Source organism: Schistocerca serialis, chromosome 7 (assembly GCF_023864345.2).
Source record: "Schistocerca serialis cubense isolate TAMUIC-IGC-003099 chromosome 7, iqSchSeri2.2, whole genome shotgun sequence".
Classification (NCBI taxonomy): Eukaryota; Metazoa; Arthropoda; class Insecta; order Orthoptera; family Acrididae; genus Schistocerca; species Schistocerca serialis.
The window spans coordinates 39,765,587-39,788,174 of NC_064644.1; positions in this window are offsets into that span (position 1 = coordinate 39,765,587).

Consider the following 22,588-nt stretch of genomic DNA (forward strand, 5'->3'; position numbering starts at 1 on the left):
TGTGAATCCAGTTGTGTGAACTAGCAGTTGAAAATCGATCGCGTTTTTCCAGAGATAATTGATACACTTTCAACCACGACGGATACAAAGACAGTTTACTAATTTGTTTCCCTGAGTAATTTGATTTAGTTACTTTAGCAGTCTGTATGCATTCGTTGAATCCTATTAAATATGCTTGTAAGAGGTTTATCATCTTTCTTCAATAACCCTTGAATGTTCACCGATATTATTGTCTATGTACTAGCTGATTATGGAATTTAGTAAACACTGGGAATGTCTCGTACATTTCTGTTTTATTGACACAATTAAGTTCTTAAATTAATGAGAGGTAGCACTGGGGGATCAATGAAAGGAGAGTTGATCCTAGTGTGTATTGTTTCGGTATAATGTAGTCAGTCAATACCACATTCCTTCGTGTACCTATCACCAAAGATATGATTTCGCATGAAACTGTCCTTTGCCATCAATGTCCGAAAAATTATAAATATGTCTCTGGGCCTTACAGTGTCTAAGCTTCTCAGTTCTCACGACACGATATTAATTATGAGTTCGAATCCTTTCAATGTCTGTCCAGCACAAGTTTAAGTCTTTTAACGGGCATTATTTTTCACTTCTCGTTTATTAGCGGAATCATCTTAACAACGAGCGGCAAATATACTAGTGTGATAAGGTCCTGGTCTAGCGGTTCTAGGTTGGAATCCTGCCTCGGGCATGGATGTGTGCGATGTCCTTAGGTTAGTTAGGTTTAAGTAGTTCTAAGTTCTAGGGGACTGATGACCACAGATGTTAAGTCCCATAGTGCTCAGAGCCATTTGAACCATTTTTTTTATAAGGTATAAACTATTTTCAGTCCCAGTACTCTTTAATAAGTCTCATACAGCGAATAAAGTCCTAATTCAACATAAAATTCTCCGTATTGTCAATAAATCTCTTCACAACCGTAAGGATACGATCGTAGCGTTTCGTTTAACAAGTGCAATCACCATTCACCTGAATATCAACGTTCGTACACCCAATCACCTCTAATTGAGAATGAGATTTTCACTCTGCAGCGGAGTGTGCGCTGATATGAAACTTCCTAGCAGATTAAAACTATCTGCCGGATCGAGACTCGAACTCGGGACTTTTGCCTTTCGCTGGCAAGTGCTCTACCATCTGAGCTACCCAAGCACGATTCACGCCCCATCCTCACAGTTTTACTTCTGCCAGTATCTCGTCTCCTACCTTCCAAACTTCACAGAAGCTCTCCTGCGAACCTTGCAGAACTAGCAATCCTGGAAGAAAGGATATTGCGGAGACATGGGTTAGCCACAGCCTGGGGGATGTTTCCAGAATGAGATTTTCACTCTTCAAGTTTCATATCAGCGCACACTCCGCTAAAGAGTGAAAATCTCATTCTGGAAACATCCCCCAGGCTGTGGCTAAGCCATGTCTCCGCAGTATCCTTTCTTTCAGGAGTGCTAGTTCTGCAAGGTTCGCAGGAGAGCTTCTGTAAAGTTTGGAAGGTAGGAGACGAGATACTGGCAGAAGTAAAGCTGTGAGGACGGGGCGTGAATCGTGCTTGGGTAGCTCAGATGGCAGAGCACTTGCCCACGAAAGGCAAAAGTCCCGAGTTCGAGTCTCAGTCCGGCACACAGTTTTAATCTGCCAGGAAGTTCCACCTCTAATTGACTCTGTCTCTGAATTTGTCCCAAAATAATCTATTCTCCACTACTGCAATGTCTAATCCAGTTCTAAGAATGAAATTTAATTAAGCTTCTAATACCAAAATTGTGACTACCACGGAAGAACTGCGAACACACTCGCCACCGCTGAAAACAAAAACTCAAGAGACCTAACAACGCTGCGCGTTGGTTTATATATTACATTCAAAACAAAACGCAGCTCTGTTATGTCTTCCTTGGATTCCCTTTGTACTACTTTGCGTTACTCTATTTCGAATATCTACTCTTTGTAAAATTTTAACTATTACATCGAAATACTACTACCGTTTTTTGGCTCTTAGGTCATTTCGTATTACAGAATTTAATGTAATACTCGTTTCTGTATAACCACTATCTAAAGAGCGGTTACAAGTTCCACTCTCTAGCAGCCAAAGGAATTCCTCGTGTACTTGTTGACGGGTTCTCTACATCGTGGTGCAGTACGGCCTCCTCCAATTCGGGTGTGCAGCGTCTCCTTGGAGAATCTTTGTCATGTCTGCCGACGGTGCGGATAGCCTTTCTCGAAGCTGTTGCGTAACTGGCGAGAAGGGTACGCGATGGAGTCGGATGTTGTGGAGAACGATCTTGATAAAGGCGATGAACAGCTCTTCCATTACCGTGAGCTTCGCCATAGTAACGCTGACAGACACGTGAGTGAGGCTCAGAACGGGTCAGAGACATAGGACAGACGTGAAATGACGTTAGCCGATCCGACGTAACCAGGCCCCACCATGGCTACGCTGTCGGGTACTTACCTAGTAAACACGTTTTCAAATGGTTCAAATGGCTCTGAGGACTATGGGACTTAACATCTGAGGTCATCAGTCCTCTAGAACTTAGAACTACTTAAACCTAACTAACCTAAGGACATCACACACATCCATGCCCGAGGCAGGATTCGAACCTGCGACCGTAGCGGTCGCGCGGTTCCAGACTGTAGCGCGTAGAACCGCTCGGCCACTCCGGCCGGCAAACACGTTTTCAAACGGCCGTAACACGGAAACGGTACGTTTACGGACATTATTTCCTTGTCAGTATATTTCGTATCGACTCCTCTCAACAAGTCCTACAAGTTGGTAATGGAAATTTCGGAACACCCTGTATACCTCCGTACCAGTCCTGATATCTCTACCTCGCCTTCGCGGTCCCTACGCGAAATGTACGTTGGCGGCAGCGCATTCGTTCCGCAGTCTGCCGCAAGAACCGGTTCTCTGAATTTTCTTGGTAGCGTTTCACGAAAAGAAAGTCGTCTTCCCTCTGGGGATTCCTATTTAACTTGACAGAGCATTTCCGTAATGCTCGCTTGTTGATGGAACCTACCGATAACAAATCAAGCAGCACGCCTTTGAATTGCTTCGATGTCTTCTAGTAATCTGACCTAGTGGGGATCCCAGGCACTCAAGCAGCGTCAAGAATTCTTCACTAGCTTCAGCGGCTCCGCCAGGCGTTAACATGTACGATTATTATACTCGTATAGCTTGATAGGTTGAACAACTTGCATTTAAAAAGAGTTGCATGAATGAACTGGTATCTGAATATTAGAAATCCTAAGCCTGTTAACGCGAATGTTATTCACGACAACAATCGGAGGCTACATAATAGGGGAGAAAATTTTTAACAAATATCAAAGTGTGTCGCCGCCGTCCTTGCTCCATGCAAATGATCAATGTGCGAAAAGACATCCTCACCAATATGTCGCACATACTAAAGCTTTGAGAGAAAGCAAGTTATCCGAGAATTTTCTGTCCAGGACTCGGCCGCGGAAGAGTTCGCAGCCATCTTACACAGCAACGTTTATCAATGGAAAGTACCACAACGGCGTATGGATGCGGCGCATACTTTGTGGCAGCTGTATTATCGATGTTAATCTCTCTACAGTGTTACCCTCTGATGGTTCCTTAGGGAGCCAGGATCCAAAATGAGGCAGCAACAAATTGTGCGGATATCGACAAGCTCGACTTGTTTACAGACATGTGGTGCTGACGTATGCCGCTGTACCTAAGCCGCGGGTGAGCCGGCCGGTGTGGCTGAGCGTTTCTAGGCGCTTCAGTCTGGAGCCACGCGACCACTACGGTCGCAGGTTGGAATCCTGCCTCGGGCATGGATGTGTGTGATGTCCTTAGGTTAGTTAGGTTTAAGTAGTTCTAGGTTCTAGGGGACTGATGACCTCAGATCTACAGGCCATTAAAATTGCTACACCACGAAGATGACGTGCTACAGACGCGAAATTTAACCGACAGGAAGAAGATGCTGTGATATGCAAATGATTAGCTTTTCAGAGCATTCACACAAGGTTGGCGCCGGTGGCGACACCTACAACGTGCTGATATGAGGGAAGTTTCCAACCGATTTCTCATACACAAACAGCAGTTGACCGGCGTCGCCTGGTGAAACATTGTTGTGATTGCTCGTGTAAGGAGGAGAAATGCATACCATCACGTTTCCGACTTTGATAAAGGTCGGATTGTAGCCTATCGCGATTGCCGTTTATCGTATCGCGACATTGCTGCTCTCGTTGGTCGAGATCCAATGACTGTTAGCAGAATATGGAATCTGTGGGTTCAGGAGGGTAACACGGAACGCCGTGCTGGATCCCAACGGCCTCGTATCACTAGAAATCGAGATGACAGGCATCTTATCCGCATGGCTGCAACGGATCGTGCAGCCACGTGTCGATCCCTGAGTCAACAGATGGGGAAGTTTGCAGGACAACAACCATCTGCATGAACAGTTCGACGATGTTTGTAGCAGCATGGACTATCAGCTCGGAGACCATGGCTGCGGTTACCCTTGACGCTGTATCACAGACAGGAGCGCCTGCAATGGTGTAGTCAACGACGAACGTGGGTGAACGAATGGCAAAATGTCATTTTTTCGGATGAATCCAGGTTTTGTTTACAGCATCATGGTGGTCGCATCAGTGTTTGGCGACATCGCGGTGAACGCACATTGGAAGCGTGTCTTCGTTATCGACATACTGGCGTATCACCCGGCGTTATGGAATGGGGTGCCATTGGTTACACGTCTCGGTCACCTCTTGTTCGCATTGACGGCACTTTGAACAGTGGACGTTACATTTCAGATGTGTTACGACCCGACGCTCTACCCTTCATTCGATTGCTGCGAAACCCTACATTTCAGCAGGATAATGCACGACCACATGTTACAGGTCCTGTACGGGCCTTTCTGGATACACAAAATGTTCGACTGCTGCCCTGGCCAGCACATTCTCAGATCTCTCACCAATTGAAAACGTCTGGTCAATGGTGGCCGAGCAACTGGCTCGTCACAATACGCCAGTCACTACATAGAAACTTTGTCTTATAAGGTAAGCAACTGCAAAAACTTGATATCTTATGTTAATTATTAGTATCTTTGTTTCTGGAAGCACAGCCTTCCTGTTTTAGTTACTAGAATATGAGAATTTTATGCCCTAAATTTCACGTATATATTTTTTGTACCTATTTTCTTGGTTGTTCCACACCTCATAAATTCTATGATTATTTATTATTGAATTCCCTGCACATGTATTTCCTTCTATGTTTTAACTTTTCCTGAAGAAGAGCTGATAAGGGGACCTGTACATCATGGCCTGTAGTTTTTACTGGTACTCTGAAATTTAATAATGCAGGACTGTCAATAGATTTAGGAATGAAACTTTTATCAAACAACTAGTATATTGTGAGCTCTAGGTGAAAAAAATTGTAAATCTGTGGAATAACTTGTGCAGTGACTATTGATGTTTTTCGTACATACTGAATTACATGTAATTATTATTTTGGGTTCTTTTCTTTGTTATTCTGGCCTCCTTTTTCATGCTTTCAGCAGCTTTTTCAGTTTCTGTGACATATTGCCTGTACGCTCATAGCAGCTCAATTTTCACGTTGTTTCTAATTTTGATGCCTGATCTGCTCATTGTTTTTAATCTGCTTTATACTCCCTCATTAAAACATATTATAACATCCATTCCACCAATGTGAAAAGCTGAAATGCCTACAAAAACAAATTTCGGCATGTGTTCCCAAATGCTACTGTTGAAACGCATTCTGATTTTATTTTAAGCCATGTAAACATTTTTCCTGCACATACGACAGTCGACAGGTTCTTCAAAGATATTACATAAACGAGTTTCTACGGAAATTGCGGCGCCCAAATCAAACAAAATGACATTTAAACACGAGAATGACAAGGTACTGTACATGAAGTGTACATTTTTGGAATCAGGAAGAACCAGAAGAATTTTATTACGTAAAAAAGTATTTTTTTGCGCTCTCATGATATCCAGGACCCATTAATAGCTAAAAATATGCCCAGGACCCTCATGGATGAATGTTAGGTGGCAACATCACCAGACTCTAGGATACAAGAAAACTGTGCTGTGTGTAACGAGTAAATTTGAAATTGCTACCGTGACTGTTGTTGCAAACATTTGTTCTAGTTAGAAAGGAAGTGTGGAAGTTTTATGAGTTACACTACAGGGAGAGTCAAAAGTCTTTACAGTGTATAGAAATATAAGTATATTTAAATGAGTATATTGTACAAACGAACTAAGTAGTATGTTAAAATTCTAATTCAGTACATGACTGATAGAGGTGTTATTATGTTGAGGGGATACAGTATTAACGTTAATAAGGCGTTCGAAATTTGTAAACAAGAACCTCGTTTATTTGGCCCTCACTAATCCGGATTTCCGGTTCATCCGGATTCGAATTTTGTGTCCATTGGTCTTTTTCTCTCTTTTTCTTATAACACGAAGATATGTAGTCGGTGAGGTACATAGGCTGCTTATCACTAGGCCGGTAATTTAGTCTAGTATCGAGTGATTAAGGAGCTCAGAGTGTGTGAATGACATTGTTTCTCAAATATTGTACATTAATATAACGGTGCATTGGGGCCCATGAAGTAAGCTGCATAGTAACCACGCCAACAGCTCTCCCACCACAGCTCATTGCACCTCTGGTGCGCTTCTCGACAGGTGTGACACCATCTGGTTAGTGGCGCGTGTGAATGTATCCTCTCTCTCACCCATCTGTTTGTTTTGCACTGACGAGCACTTTGAATCATCTAAGCGTGCACATCCCACGCGTCCACCTACAGTTACTACAGTCAGTTTAAGAAGCTGTACCGGCATTTGTACATTGCTGAACATTTAGACTTTTTGTAATACAGATTACATCCGGTCCCACCTAGTCCAGATAAATAAGCTTATTGTGTACTGCACTGCACATTGTAACACTGTTTATGTCTCACATAATTCCAAAATAAAAGCGAGAATTCACGATCCGTTCCCACAGCTGTACTTCCGGCAGTACCTCATCTCCTGCGTTCCAAACTTCACTGAAGTTGTCCTACGAAAGTTGCAGAAGTAGCACTCCTGGAAGAAAGAATATTGTGAAGATATTGCTTCGACACATGCTGGGGTTAGAGACCCGGTCCGGTGCACAGTTTTTATCTGCCAGCAAGTTTCACATCGGCGCACACCTACTGCAGAGTGAACACACAATCTATTTCATAAACAGCTGCCAGCCTCTGCGGCCGAGCGGGTGTAAGCGCTTCATTCCCGAACCGCGCTGCTGCTACTGTCGCAGGTTCGAATCCTGCCTCGGGCATGGATATGTGTGATGTCCTTAGGTTAGTTAGGTTTACGTAGTTCTAAGTGTAGGGGACTGATGACCTCAGATCTTAAGTCCCATAGTGCTCAGAGGCATTTGAACCATCATAAACTATTGGCATCATAAAATTATTATGAGGGTTTTTTAAAAGATCTCTTTCGGTGCTATCCAGAAATGTCAACAAAAGGGTTGTGCCAATTTATTATAATGTAGACCAAGAGGGTCTCTCGCAAGTGATATTACCTCATTAACTGTTATCCCCCACAAAAAATGTTATTACAGTTTTCGGTAGAACTCTTAGGGTCCTATTAAGAAATGCCATCAGACCTTTTGTACAATTTATTACTTTTACATAACAAAATTGAGTCCCACATTAAAGTAATTATCTCATATAATGTTATCGTAGGACAAATGTTATTACAGATTTCGGTAGAACTCTGTGGGTGCTATTCAGAACCGTCATCAGAACTTTTCCACGAATTTTGTTTTCGTAGTGAAAGTGAGTGTCAGATAAAAACAATTACTGCATAAACTATTATCGCCACAAAAATGCTCTTAACATTTTCGATACAACTCTTCGGGTGTTAGCCAGAGCTACCAACAGAAATGTTACACAAATTTATTTTTTTTCAAACTCACAAATAATTTTTTACTATACCAAAATTTTGCCGAGTTGTTTTCTTCCCGAAATTCTGCAGAAATGTTCGTGTTTCGAGCAGCGAATTCTAGAACTATTGCATACATATCAAGAACTATGAAAAATGTTTATTTCTCGTAAAAGGGGTGCAAACGTCAAGGGAAATGCTCATAAGCATTCCTTATTAAATGCAGTTACTACGTAAACAATTACCTGCACAGAATATGTTACTAGTATTTTCGATAGAACTCTTACAATGCTATCCAGAGCTGTCATCAGAACGTACGACTGGACATAATTTGTTTGTAGAGTAAGTGAGCCTCACAATTAATCAGTTATCTTACACTCTATTATAAGTACAAAAAATGTTATTATGATTATCGATAGAAGTCTTGGGGTGTTATCCAGAACTCTTCATCAAAACTGTTGTACGAATTTATTTTTTTCTGTAGAGATAGCGGGTCTAACATTAAAGCAATTTTCGTATAAACTATCATCCCCACAAAAAGATGTTATTAGGAGTTTCGACAGAACTCTTGGTGTTCTGTTCATAAATGTCCTTAGAATTGTTGTACGAATTTACTTTTTGCGAAATTTGACAAATGATGGTTTCGATATGAAAATTTTTTCGCGTATTGTTGTTTTCTTTGCTAAATTCTGCAGGACTATTCAAACTTTGTACAAAGAACTCTAGAACTATGGCATATCTATCTAGAACTCCGAAAAAACATGTATTTCTTAAAAAAGGGTGCCGACTTCACAGTAAGTGTAAAGATTAAAGATTTCCTCCTTAAATTGCAATTATCTCGTAAACTATTAGATGCACAAAAAAGTGTTATGAGGATATTCTATAGAACTGTTAGGGTTCGGTTTTGAAATGTCCTCAGAAATGTGTACGAATTTACTTTTTGCGAAAATCGCCAAAGAATGGTTTGGATGTGAAAATTTTTTCGAGGATTATTGTTTTCTTCGTTAAATTCTGCAGAACTATTCAAATTTTGTACAAAGAATTCTAGGACTGTGGCATGTCTATCAAGAACTCTGAAAAAAATTATTTCTGAAAAAAAAAGGGTGTCAACTTCACAGTTGGAGCTTGTAAGAGGTCCATGATTAAGGAATTTGTTGTTAGCGCATTCGAGCAGATGTAATTTCGATGGATTGCTCACGCGCTGCCTGCGATATGTAAGCTATAAGAGAATCTCAGACCAAAGAGCAGTGTTGACTGCAGTAGGAACTGTGTAGCAGTAGCAGTAAGTACTAAGTAGTTGCTAGCGAGCAGTCTGGAGTGTGAAGTTGGCTGGGCCAGTCGTGTGGAGCGATGGCAGAGCCTGAGCGTTGTAGTATAAGGTAAAAGCAGCCTCACGCATATGTAGTATTGTTATATTAAGTCCCATGTAAATGTTTAAAAAACAAATCTTAATAATAATCTTTCTCATAAAAAGTAACTTATGACAATCATTTATTTCAATTTAAAGAATTTACTAATTTCTCCAATCCTTGGTCATCCAGATTATTGAAAAGAAAAATCAGTTGTTTCCTTTTATAAATGACAAATTTATCAGCCAGCGTTGCACAGGGCTGTGCCAGAATAATTTCTTATAGGAGCAGATATATGTGTGTTATCCGTCGACCTTATTGAGGTAAGAATTTTCAATTTTTTCAGAATGATCTTTCAGGGCCATGACGCAGCACTGCTGACGTCCAAAATATACCAGGTTAAATTCACAGTCAGTTATTGAAAGGTTATATGTGAGCGACAATTTTATTGAGAGGTTAATCACATTGTATTATTGATAGGTTACGCAATTTTCCTGTCTCTGTGCAGTAATTGTTCCCATGACTTGTTGCTTTACTTTATTCTGTTCCTGTATAAATTTAGGGTAACGGGTTTCACTGTTTTGTAGGTGGTGATTAAAACGTTCGTCAATTTGGCTATTCTGTTGGTCAAATTTCGTGTCTACTTTCGCATCCAGTGTACGTGAAAGTTCTGATGACATTAATTTAAACTCGTCGCGTAACTGTGTTGCGTTTTCAGAACATTGTTCAGTGACTGCATTAATTTCATCTCTAAGTAATTTCGTTGTGGCTGCATGTGTATTACTTAATTCTTGTGCAACGGGTCTAATTTCTTCACTACTGTTCCTAGCACAAGCCTTAATTTCCTCACGTAATTGTTCTTTAGTATCATGACATTGCACGGCAACGGCTGTAATCTGTTCACTAAGCTGTTTGAAATTGTTGTCTTGTTTTTCATTCAACTGTTTGGAATTGTTGTCTAGTTTTTCATTTAGTTGTTTGTTCGATTGATTAATTTGTAGCAATAATGCCATAACTTGATCCATGCCAAAATTAGCTACTCTATTCTCTGTGCTGTGTGATGGTGTATCTGTTTGCGTCACGTTTTGTGTAACCATTTGGTCATTGTCTGATTCTAGAAAAGGTTTGCCAATTGGATGTGCACTGTTGGTCACTACACCGGAATCAAATAAATCTAACATATTTTGAGTACATTGTTCACCTTCGTTAGAAACAATTATCTGTTCGCTACGTAAATTTTGCCAACCATGTGTGTCAAACTGGACAGCGTTCATTGTAACGGAACATGCCGCGTCATCAATTGTTACATTTACGGTGGACATAATTGAATTTGTTTGCTTATCATTAGGATCAATATCATTACTAGTGATCGGCACGCACTGATTATCTGTAATTAGGGGATTATCACTATTACACTGAGTGTCGCTAGTATTATCGGTCAAATTATTCGAATCGGCTTTTTCACTCATTGCACATCGCGATGTACTATTAGCAGTTTTTAGCGGCATTTTCACATATCAAAGTTAAGCACAAAATGAAACAAAGACAAAGCAAAATTGGAACAAATACAATTACAACAAAGAGCAATAAATTGCCGATGATCTGTGAAAGAAAGAGTGACAAGTTAGTAAATGCGTTGCGCCAGATGCAAAATATACTTAAGTAAATAAGAGCAGACAAAGAATTCTAGGACTGTGGTGCGTCTATCAAGAACTCTGAAAAAAATTATTTCTGAAAAAAAGGGTGCCAACTTCACAGTAGGAGCTCTTATGGGGTTGCCAATTAAGTTGCAGTTACCTCATAAACTATTACCTGCACAAAAAAATGCTGCTAGGATTTTCGATAGAATTCTTCACGTGATGTCCAGAACTGTCATCAGAACTGTTGTTCTAATATATATGTATTTCCTGCAGAGAAAGTGTGTCCCACATTAAATCAATGTATCTCATAAACTATTATCTGTCCCCCATTGAGCATGTTTGGGACTGGATGAAGCGTCGTCTCACGCGGTCTGCACGTCCAGCACTAACGCTGGTCCAACTGAGGCGCCAGGTGGAAATGGCATGGCAAGCCGTTCCACAGGACTACATCCAGCATCTCTACGATCGTCTCCATGGTAGAATAGCAGCCTGCATTGCTGCGAAAGGTGGATATACACTGTACTAGTGCCGACATTGTGCATGCTCTGATGCCTGTGTCTATGTGCCTGTGGTTCTGTCAGTGTGATCATGTGATGTATCTGACCCCAGGAATGTGTCAATAAAGTTTCCCCTTCCTGGGACAATGAATTCACGGTGTTCTTATTTCAATTTCCAGGAGTGTATATAGTACGACTCATTTCGAGAATTTATAATCACCATAAAGTGCAACCATTTACATTGGTATTTTATGATAGATTATCATGAATGAAATGAAATCTGAAATGTGTTCCTGTGACACATCGTATTCATTTCCCTGGACACCAAATATTCCTTACCCGAAACGAAATATTTGTATTCTTCGGATTATCGCTATGTCAAATATGCGATTCAATGTGATTCTGGACTACGGGAAAACTTCCTTTTGATTTTACGAGGTACAGTTCTTATTCGGCTATGTTATAGCTTCTTATGAACCTAAAAGATCAGCTATAATTATAATTTTCAATTGATTTTCATGTAACATTGTCAACAGTTTAATAATCCCTATTTACCAATAGCAACACTTTTTCCTGAGCAAAGCGTATTCAGCATTAGGTAGGTTAGTGACAATAAAGCGTTCGTTGCATTGTTCGTCAGTGAATGGACGGGGTGTAGTCATGAAGTTGTAACTGTCACTTCGAAATCAACAGTCTGCGACCACGAAACTTGCTACTTGTGTTAATACTTCGTTTTCTTCATATTCACTTTCCAGTGTGACACACGTTTCTCAACAATAGATGACTTGACGGAGACATTGGTTGCAGAACGCTTTATATTTGGCTGCTTAGGAAACGTTCCCCATGGAAAACCACCTCGTATTCTGCAACTACCTGCCACCCAATTCTTCATCCGAGGAAACCATGCCAGGAGAATACAGGGGTAAGACAAAGTGTGGCAGCACAGAGGAGCGACACAAGTGACTGTGGCACGTGCAGAACGGGCTAGGGTGTTGTTGCGGTGGGAGAACAGCCCGTCGGTTGGCTTTCTGCAACTCTTTGTCTTGACAGCGCACTGTAGTTTCGTCAGGAAATCCTGTGAGGATTTGCCCTACGAGCATAAACACCTTACACTCCCAAAAAATACTTAACATCACTTTAGCCGACGATTTTTTGGTAGAGAACATTTTTTCCGGTGGTGATTCCAAACGTTTCTACTGCTTGCTTTGCCCCTTTGTATCGGGATCGTAGTGACACAATCAGCGCTCTTCGACTGTGCTTAGGTAGCTAAAGGAAACAACTGCCTGACACAGCTGCGACGTTTCCGCTACTGTTTTCGTTTGGCCGTTATTTATCCACTTCTCTCAGCCAGTGTAGATTCTCAACTGAGCGGCAGCACATATTGGGAGGTCTGATTAGCTCGTGATTTGTAAACGATACGTATCCATAAACAAAATCTCGCATAGAGAGGTCGCGTCACTTCGCAGATTTCGTGGACACCATTAGCAGAACTGTAACCGATTTTAGAAGTAATTGCCATGTAGCTGTTGATGGAGCGAAATGTGGAAAGAATGACATGCACTGGAAAGCGGTATTCATAGAATACTCTTGTTGTGGCACTGCTCGGAGGTGGGAATGGACAGTCGTAAAACAGTAAGTACTGGTGGCACACTCTTAGCTAAAACATATTTACAAAATATTTGATCAGGTGAACATCCATAACTGAGGAACATATTTAGAGAATAAAAATCCGCTTCGGTTGGTAGTTGTTTCTTAAATTTATTCCAAGGCCAGTTCAGAAGCTTCCGTGCCGTGCTGTCCAGGTGGGTGTTGTGCTGCTGGTCCTACACTCCCATGCGTTTCTTTGGCGGGAGTGTGATCCGCAGTGACTGACTGGCCCAACCAACACACGTTTATGTTTTCATAATTATTTGGGTGGCACACGAAGATGAAGCTTTAAGCTTCAAAACCGGTCGTGGAATTAATTTAGTAAAATACTAGCAACTGAAGTGGATTTCAATCTGCAAATAAAATATATTTATTCTGTAAAACACTTAACTTGCAGCCGGCCGTAGTGGCCGAGCGGTTCTAGGCGCTACAGTCTGGAACCGCGCGACCGCTACGGTTGCAGGTTCGAATCCTGCCTCGGGCATGGATGTGTGTGATGTCCGTAGGTTAGTTAGGTTTAAGTAGTTCTAAGTTCTAGGGGACTGATGACCTCAGAAGTTAAGTCCCATAGTGCTCTGAGCCATTTGAACCATTGGAACTTAACTTGCAAAGCGTGTGTGGCCTGTGCTTGCGCCGTTACATGACACGCTGCACAAGGAACACAGCGTCCGGATCACTGATAACTGTTCAAAAATAGAATCCTTCTGAATAAAAGACACGGACTGCACTGAGTTCACTGTACGTTGTCGACAACTCTGTGGCACACTCGATATGCTCTATAGTAATCACTAGAGACCGAATTATATGCATCTTGCATATGCATTTGCATATTTGGCTCCTTTTCATCGATTATTGCATATTTTAACTGAAAACTAGTAACGATGCATATTTTCGCTCTAGGTTTACAATATTTTAGAAACATAGACGGGCTGTCTCCAGCTCGATCTCTCACAGATTGACCACGATCTAGAACTGCGTGCAATCGCTAACCGAGAGACCACTGCCTAGCGAAATCATTACACAAGAGGAACAGGAAGAGGCAGGCAGAGTAAATATTCCTGCGCCCGCGCCCCCGGTTTATCCCCTCCGCTGTCATACCGCATGCGTCTGCAACAATTAAACTAAGCAAGCTTTCATTCGCACGTCCATTGTTTCAGTTTAGCTTTCTATTTACTTGTACACAATTTAACGTGTTTACAACGTATAGTGTGTAACGTGTTGTACGCCATGCCTCCCGAAAAAAGAAACATCGTTTCGTGGATAGCTGTCCATGTTGGAACATTTACAAATGACGGGGACTTTGCCCGTTGTGGCGTCGGCGGTGATGCCACCTATAGCACTTGCGCTTCGATATATCGATTACACCACAGCTTCTCTGTCTGAACCCACACGAACATTCAAGCTGACATGTGGGATGTGTGTTATTGTTGCTAAAATTGTTGCATTTCACTCGTTGCTCTTATGTGTCGTTGGCGAAATTTATTCTTTAGACTTAAAGTTTCTTGAATTTTTCCTGCAGTGTCTAGTACCTTCCGGAAGTCGAACAAATGGACGTGATCAGCCCATAGAGGGCTCCGCCTCCGCTGCGGCTATTCCGCGCAGCGGCTCTCGCACAGCGAGGGCGCCACCGCTACGCCACGTGCAGACAGCGGCCAGTAGCCGCTCCCTCCGGTTTCGTATATAGGGACCCGCTCTGCCCTAGTCCAAACCCCCCCTCCAGTACACCTCTTGCAATATGCTGATGACACCGCATTCCTCGCCCTCGCTCCTATCCTCCAATGGTACCAAGTCTCAGCGCCTTCTCCAGAATCACCTTGACCTTTTTGCTGCATGGTGTAACCAGTGGCTCATGAAAATCAATCCTTCCCAGGCAATTATTGTAGGTCGTACCACTCGCTCCTTCCGGCTCCTGGATTTCTCCCTTACTGTCTGCGCCCGTCCTGTCCGCCTCACCCCCACCCTCACCTACCTTGGCCTCACCATTGACCGTCACCTCACCTGGATCCCTCATCTCCGCTCCATCCAATCCAAAGCCCACAACCGCCTCCGACTCCTCAAACTCCTCTCTGGCCGGACATGGGGGTTGCACCCCTCTACCATCCTCCACACCTACAAATCCTTAATCCGTCCCATCCTCTGTTATGCCAGTCCTGCCTGGATATCTGCCCCCCCCCCAAATTCTATAAGTCCCTCCAGATCCTTGAGCGTCATGCACTCCGCCTCGCCTTCCGTACGCGCCTCCCGTCCCCCACGCAGATCCTCTATGACCTCATTCCTTTCCCCCATCTGCTCCTATTCCTCGAACATATCCGCATCCTCTACACCTCCCGCCGTCTTGAACCCCCTCACCCCCTGGTTGCTCCTCTCCTCTCCGATCCCCACCCCCTGCCCCGTCTTCACCGTTGAGTTCCCCCTACCCTCCATCTCTACACCCTCCATCTCCTTTCCCAAGGTGGCTTCCATCAACTCCCCCTCCCGGATGATGCCCTCTCTCCCTCCATTTATCCCTCCTATCAATTCTGATCCTCACTCCCCCTCCTTTCCCCCGTCCTTTTCCTGGGCTCCCTCTCCCTCCCCCTTCCATCCTCTTTCTTCCCCACCTCCCCTCTCTTTGCCCCCTTCTCTCCCCCACATCCTTTTACATTTCCCTCCTCTCCCTCTCATTCCCTCTCGCGTCTGCCCTTCTCCTCCTTTATTAGTCCTCTCTCTCCTTGTTTCCCCCCCTTTTCGTTTTTTCCTCTCCTCCCTCCTTGTTTTTCCCCCTCCTGCAGGTCCCCCCCCCCCCATCTGCCTTTGGCACGGGAGTGTCGTCTTTGTGCTGCCACTTTTGTGCGGTGTTCTACAGTGAGTGTTCTCCAAATGGTTCAAATGGCTCTGAGCAGTATGGGACTCAACTGCTGAGGTCATTAGTCCCCTAGAACTTAGAACTAGTTAAACCTAACTAACCTAAGGACATCACAAACATCCATGCCCGAGGCAGGATTCGAACCTGCGACCATAGCGGTCTTGCGGTTCCAGACTGCAGCGCCTTTAACCGCACGGCCTCTTCGGCCGGCTGAGTGTTCTCCAGTGCATGTTTTACAGTGAGTGTTCCGTGTTGTGTTTTTTTTTGGGACTTGTTGCGAACGGCCATCATACTGTCGCTGGGTGTGCCTTTTATCTCTTGGGAACAGAAACCAGACTGTCGCCGTGTTGTTTTAATTGTGTGTCTACTATGTTACTTGTCTGATTCCTGTGTATTTTATCTACATTGCCAACCCTCTTTTGCTTTCTGTTTTACCTTTCCGCAATTTTACGCCATTTTAAACTTTAAATCACCATTTTATCGCCTGTTTTTCCTTGTTTCTTTCTTCTTCCTTTATTTAAAAAAAAGTCTGTAGGCTGTAGAGCAGCGTAGTAAGCTGCTGCCAGCCCGCACCCTTCGGGGGGAATTGAAACTCAATAAAGAAAAAAAAAACCCCTAGTCTAGCCAGTCTGGAACTCGCTCGGGATTGCGCTTCTATCTCGGCGGTACTGCGTTCTGGTCGTTGCTCGTTGTTGACATTTGCCTGGCTCTGGTTCCGCGTGGTTTTACGTTTGGTGTTTGGTGTTGTGGTTTCCACAAGCCTCCGTTGTTTATCTCTTCCTTGTTGTGTCGCTCATAGTCGGTCGTGGTCGGTTGTTGTCGGTTGTCGTTGGTCTGTCGTCCGACTCGTCCTGTGTTTACCCGGTGGTGCGTGCTCCACCGCCGGCGGCTTCCCCGCCTGGAGGCTCCGATCCGCAGCCCAAGGCGTTCCCGCAGTTGGTTTGGGTTACCACACAGTGTTTGCAAAGATTGGTAGAGAGGGTTTGATAAGATCAAGATGCCTTTCAGCATCCAACAACATTGCTTCTGTTATTGTTGGCGAGATTCAACATAAACGGAAAACATATCCACATTTTCGACTGTCGTGTACATTGCGAAACTTAAGAAGACTTATGCCACTGCTGAATAGGTCGCTAGAATAACTACTCCTTTTTTGTTCGAAACTCGTGGCTCCCCAAACCTATCTGTCTTATTCCCAATGCAATGACGCAAAGTTATTCCCAGTTTTGTACGAGTGCGAAAACCCACTTGTATCTTTGAATTTTCAGATGCATGGGGAATTTTGGGAAGCCTGGAGATTATAAAATGCAAAATGGCTCTTGCAGTGGTGTTTGTGATTTCGCAGCCACGTTTAGAGAGCGTACACAATAAAAATGATAGCACGCTTGCGTGTCATTTAAGGGACGAGGCCTGTGTTATGCTTCATAAGGATGATGTTATGAGAGCTTTGCATGCTTGAGGCTAACGGGCGTGATCCTGATATGCTTGGGGAATTGGAAATCTGTACATCATTGAAACAATTCTACTGCATTTATCAATCAGCAAATAGGCTACAGTCGGCGGTTGTTTTTTAACATTTTTGATGACTTTTTGACAGTGTAGTTTTTTTGTTTTCCTAATTCCTTCGGCTTCGCGTTTTACACCCTACACGTGACCGTGCTACTTTTTGCTGTATTGACGCCCGCCAAGCGCCGCTGGTTAAGGGGCTCCGGAAAGGCTCAAAATCATGAAAAGTTCAATTTTTACTTTTTTGCGTTTTCTGAATCTGCAGACTATTACCTTTTAATAGATATATAATTTATTCAATTCCGAAGACTACAACTATTTTTAAATTTTTTTTGAAATGTGTTCTACATGGGAGTGACCCACTGTGGCGCTGTTAAACTGCTGTCAAATGGCGTTATTATTAACGTCCGTGTTCATCAGGTACATTTTAGTGATGTGAGATAAAGTATGTGCTGTGGCTAACCTGTGATGGTTCAATATATATCGCTGGTGTGATTGTCGATTGTTTCATGTTTATTTACTCTGTCGTTATCTCGAAAATATTCGTAATTAATTCTGTTTCTTGAGTCTCTGTTTTGTTGAAGTATAATAATGAGTGAAAGTAAAGTTATTAGAAATCCTCTGAAGGCTTTTAAGAATAGGAGAAATGTTGGAAAGCCAAAGGTGTGTGTTATCACTGTAAACAATAAAGACGATAACCAAGTGAGTGAACGTAACCTCTCAAGTACACCTGCCCATAACAGTCAAAGTGAGAAAGAAAATACTTCACAGAAGAAACTTGGTTCAATGAGTGAAAACTATGAATGTTTTATGGGCGAATCGGATGTGAATGAAATATTTGATATGTCGGTTCTCAAAGGAATTTTTTCAAACTGTGTAAGATGTATTCATTGTAGTGAAGTTGGTCTGGAACTCTCCATAATAAAGCACGTAGGACTTGCTAGTGAAATACAACTGAAATGTGATAAGTGTTCATGCATAACCACCTTTTGGAACAGTGTTGCAGTAACTGTAACTGAAGAAAATGGTAGCAAAATCTACGAACACAACAACGAGCGATGCTTGCTTTAGACAAGGAACGCCTTCGGGCTGCAGACAGGGCTGTAAAGAGTCTAGAAATACAAGCAAGAGTAAACAGGAGGAGGAACAAGAGAAAGCTGGAGGAGGAGTTTGCAGAGGATGAAGATAATCCATCCTATGGACCTGGAATGCACTAAAAAGTTAATCCAATCTTTGTCGCTCGATTCCCAAAACTTTTATTTTCTCATACTAATTACATGTTTTCTAAGGATCTTCCAAACGTATTTGTTTCAAACTTTCAGTAAATGTTACACAGTACCTTCTGCATAATTTAACACAGCCTTTTTCCAAAAAAACTGTATATTTTTGAATATATAAATAAAAAATTGCAAAAAAATGTTGTGAATTTTCATTACAATTGAAAAAAATCATCTTTAATAACTGAACTAAAATTTTGTAAAATCCCTGTGTTAAGTTGTAGCCCATATTCCAATAAATAATCTGTAAAAAGGTCAACTTCCTACCTCAAATACTTTGTGAGGAAAGATGTAATTTATAAGCGTTATTTTAACATTGCAAGTATAGGGCGTTCCGGAGCCCCTTAACCTGTCTATGACTTGGTACGTTCGGCCTTTCATTTGGCGCGTGCTAAATCACACTTCATGTGGGTTTATTTTCATTACATGGCTTCCAGCCTGTTCTCTCCCTTGCACTCACTGTTACGTTCAACTTGCGGTTCATATATCTGTCATAGCAGCCTGTCTTGCTAGGGGCCGCCTACTCCTTATGCATACTTTCGTCTGTGCCTTGTCGGAGTTCAAGTACCATCCCTTCCTTCTCCTCTGTGATTTGCTCCAAATACCAGAGCATTTCAGCTATGTCATCTTCTGAAACGCATTGCTTTGCTGTAGTTTATGTATGCATGTTTCCCTTTCTTTCCTGCAACCTGAGATTCTGTAATTAAAGTATCAGTACCTACAGAACAGTTGTTTCTACTTTGCTGTAAGATAGCTTTGTTTCGTTATTTTTTATATATGACTTTTTCTCTTCACACATTTCTGTTCACTTAATGCTCTGTAATAAAGATCACTTTTTACATTTATATTTGGTTACATTGTGTACAGATCGATTACAGCGTATTTTAACGTTGCCTCATTCATGTTTTATTTTATTGCCATATGGCTGCCTCTAACAGGTATGTGTTTGGCAATGGCCCGCTTAGTTTCCTTGGCACATCTCACTAAATTTATCGATCATGCATAATGAATATTTCGGCCCCTAACCATCCTCGTTTTCGTTACTATGTCATGCACTTTCGCCAGCTCAGCCGGACTTCCTTGTGTTAAGTAAATTTTATTTTACATCCAGGTGTTTTAGTTCACCTAAAGGAAGTTAAAGTTTTATTCTCTCCATTACAGTGTTATTCTTTCTAAGTGAAATATGTTCAGGTCTTTAAGACTTCAGTAATTTATAAAGAAAACTCTTGTTTTTTTGAAAAATTCTTCGTTCATTTTTCAGCTTGTTAGCCTTACTCATGTTACTGTGCTATCGCTTGGTTGTCACGGATACAACTGTCCCTATGTGGAGCAAGATATTGCACTATCATGCACAGTTTCCTGTTCTTGTGGATAACATTTGTCCTGCGTCGTGTGGTTATTAAGGCTGACTGGGCTCTGAGCTGTACTTTTTTTTTGTATTATATAACCATAGTTTTAGGCTTTGTGTAGGAATGTTTTAGTGCTATTAATTTTGGGGTCAACTTTGTCATTGTTCTCATGGATTTTACCGTGCTTACACTTCGTTTTGTAACGCTGTTCGCTATTAATTGTAAATGCATATGCTGGCTTCTGAGCCACATGGATTGCAATAAAATTCACTTATGTATCTGATATTCAGTCAGTGTGACTCAAATCACGCAATCAAAGTACCTTTCCATATTCCAATTTTTCCTATGTACTATTGTTTTTCCTATGGGTGCCAATTGTCACTGAGATTAATTATTTCCTTACTTTCGGTTCTTTTTATGAATCTTGTGTTATGAGAGGATCGTAAATTTACCATTCAGTTCCCGCCCCTCTTTATCTTTCCAGTGCCCTGTCTTACGTTTCCTTACAGGCTCAAACTGCATCTTGCGTGGTTTATAAGGCTGTTGTTACACTCTTGTGTTTATCATGCTTACCTTAGTTCAGAGTTAGGTGTGGTTCGCTCTTCAGTAATACTTTATGCTCATTAGTAGGTTGCTCGTTTACTTATGTGGTCCCATACGGCGTCAGTGTACCAAACCAGTATCGACGTTTGGTTACAGTTCCTAACTTCTGTACAGCCACTTATCAAATATTGTGTGCTTTATGCACTCTTTATATGCTTCTGATTTTATAGTGACAGTCTAGAACCGCGCGACCGCTACGGTAGCAGGTTAGAATCCTGCCTCGGGCATGGATGTGTGTGATGTCCTTAGGTTAGTTAGGTTTAAGTAGTTCTAAGTTCTAGGGGGACTGATGACCTCTGAAGGTAAGTCCCATAGTGCTCAGAGCCATTTTTTATAGTGTTTTTACTTTCAGTATGAGGTTGTCCAGTTATTTCCAGGGGTACAGTATAGCGCCGCTGCCCTCATACATTTACGCCACCTGGTGGCAAATCTGGTGTTAAACCTTGTAATGCCGTCATTCTGTTAGTTGAATTCTGAAGGTGGCGGTAGATACATGTGACGCCATACTCTGTACGAAGACTTGTCTTTGTAATATGTCCTGTCTTTGAGTGTTCTTTGTTACACCTTTTGTTAATTTACGCTTTCGTTTATGGCTATGTATTTTCCCTTGCAGGTGTTGTGATGATGTGCTGTCTCCAAAATGCGTCAATAACTAAGAATTTCTGAACAGCAAATGGGGACCCATTGAGCAGAGGCGTAAGCATGTAGCTAAACACAAAGACCGTACCTGAGTTAAAGGTTTGTTCACATTTGGGACCTTGTTACTAGTGCATCATATTCCACACATGTTATGGTGTTGTAACTCTTCCAGAGCTTTTTACAGTGCTGCCAAAAATGCAGGGTGTATCAAAAATAATCATCCGATTTGGTACGTCCATGGTTCTAAAACTAATAAACATATACAATGAATTTTGTTTTTTGATGAACGCGAAATTCAAAAAGTTTTTTCATACCTTTTCATAGGTGTTCAGTATGCCCCCCTTGAGATGCACGTCATATGTCAATTCGGTATTCAAATTGCTCCCACACTGCACCGAGCATGTTCTGAGTTACTGCTTCCACAGCTGCTATTACGCGATGTCTCAGTTCATTCATTGTTGTTGGTAATGGGGGCACACAAACAGAGTCCTTTATAAACCTGTAACCTCCCTCTCACTTATCGACCTTAATGACAGTGAAAAATTAAACCGCGTGTACCTAATGGAAATTTGGGAAAAAGCAATCGTCACCGAAGTAAATTTGTCGGTAAAGAGGGAGGAAAGTGTTACATCTAAATGAAAGGAAAAATGCAAATGAAACTGGTGGAAATTAATTTTGAAAAGGGGTAAAGTTAATAAAGAAAGTAAATGTGCGGCCGTTACGTTAACAATTAACTAGCGGTAATTAGATATTTGAGATTTGGGGAAATTACGGTCGCCAGTCCTAAGGACAATTACTATAGTAACTGAAAAAGAAAGGTTATTACACATATAATTAGCACTAGAAGCGTGGCAACTGAAGGTTGACACGTGTAGTGCGAAAACTGAAAGTTTGTCAGGAGTAATAAATTTCGCTACACTCTGACTTAATTTAGCAAAAGAATTAATAAAACCGGAAAATTGAAAGTTAATTTAGTGACTGAAATTAATAGTGACCTTTGTTTCTGAAGCACATCGAAATTCAGTAAAATACGGTTAGTCTTGGGCTAACTCAACAATCATTTCAAAAGCTACTTGAATCTACGCAATTTAGAAATAAGAGATTTAACTTTGAACTTGAATTTAATGATTCTGAACAATTAACAACAGTAAAATTTAGTACGTACCAAGCTGAGCTGCAGTCACAGGTAAGCTAAAATATGGTAACAAAACTCGCACTCTGAATTTGTGCTTGCGTAATCTAAATACTGTAGCCAGCTATGAATACTTTAACTGAACTTTGAAATTAAAGCAGTGAAATGGAATGAGATTACTTTA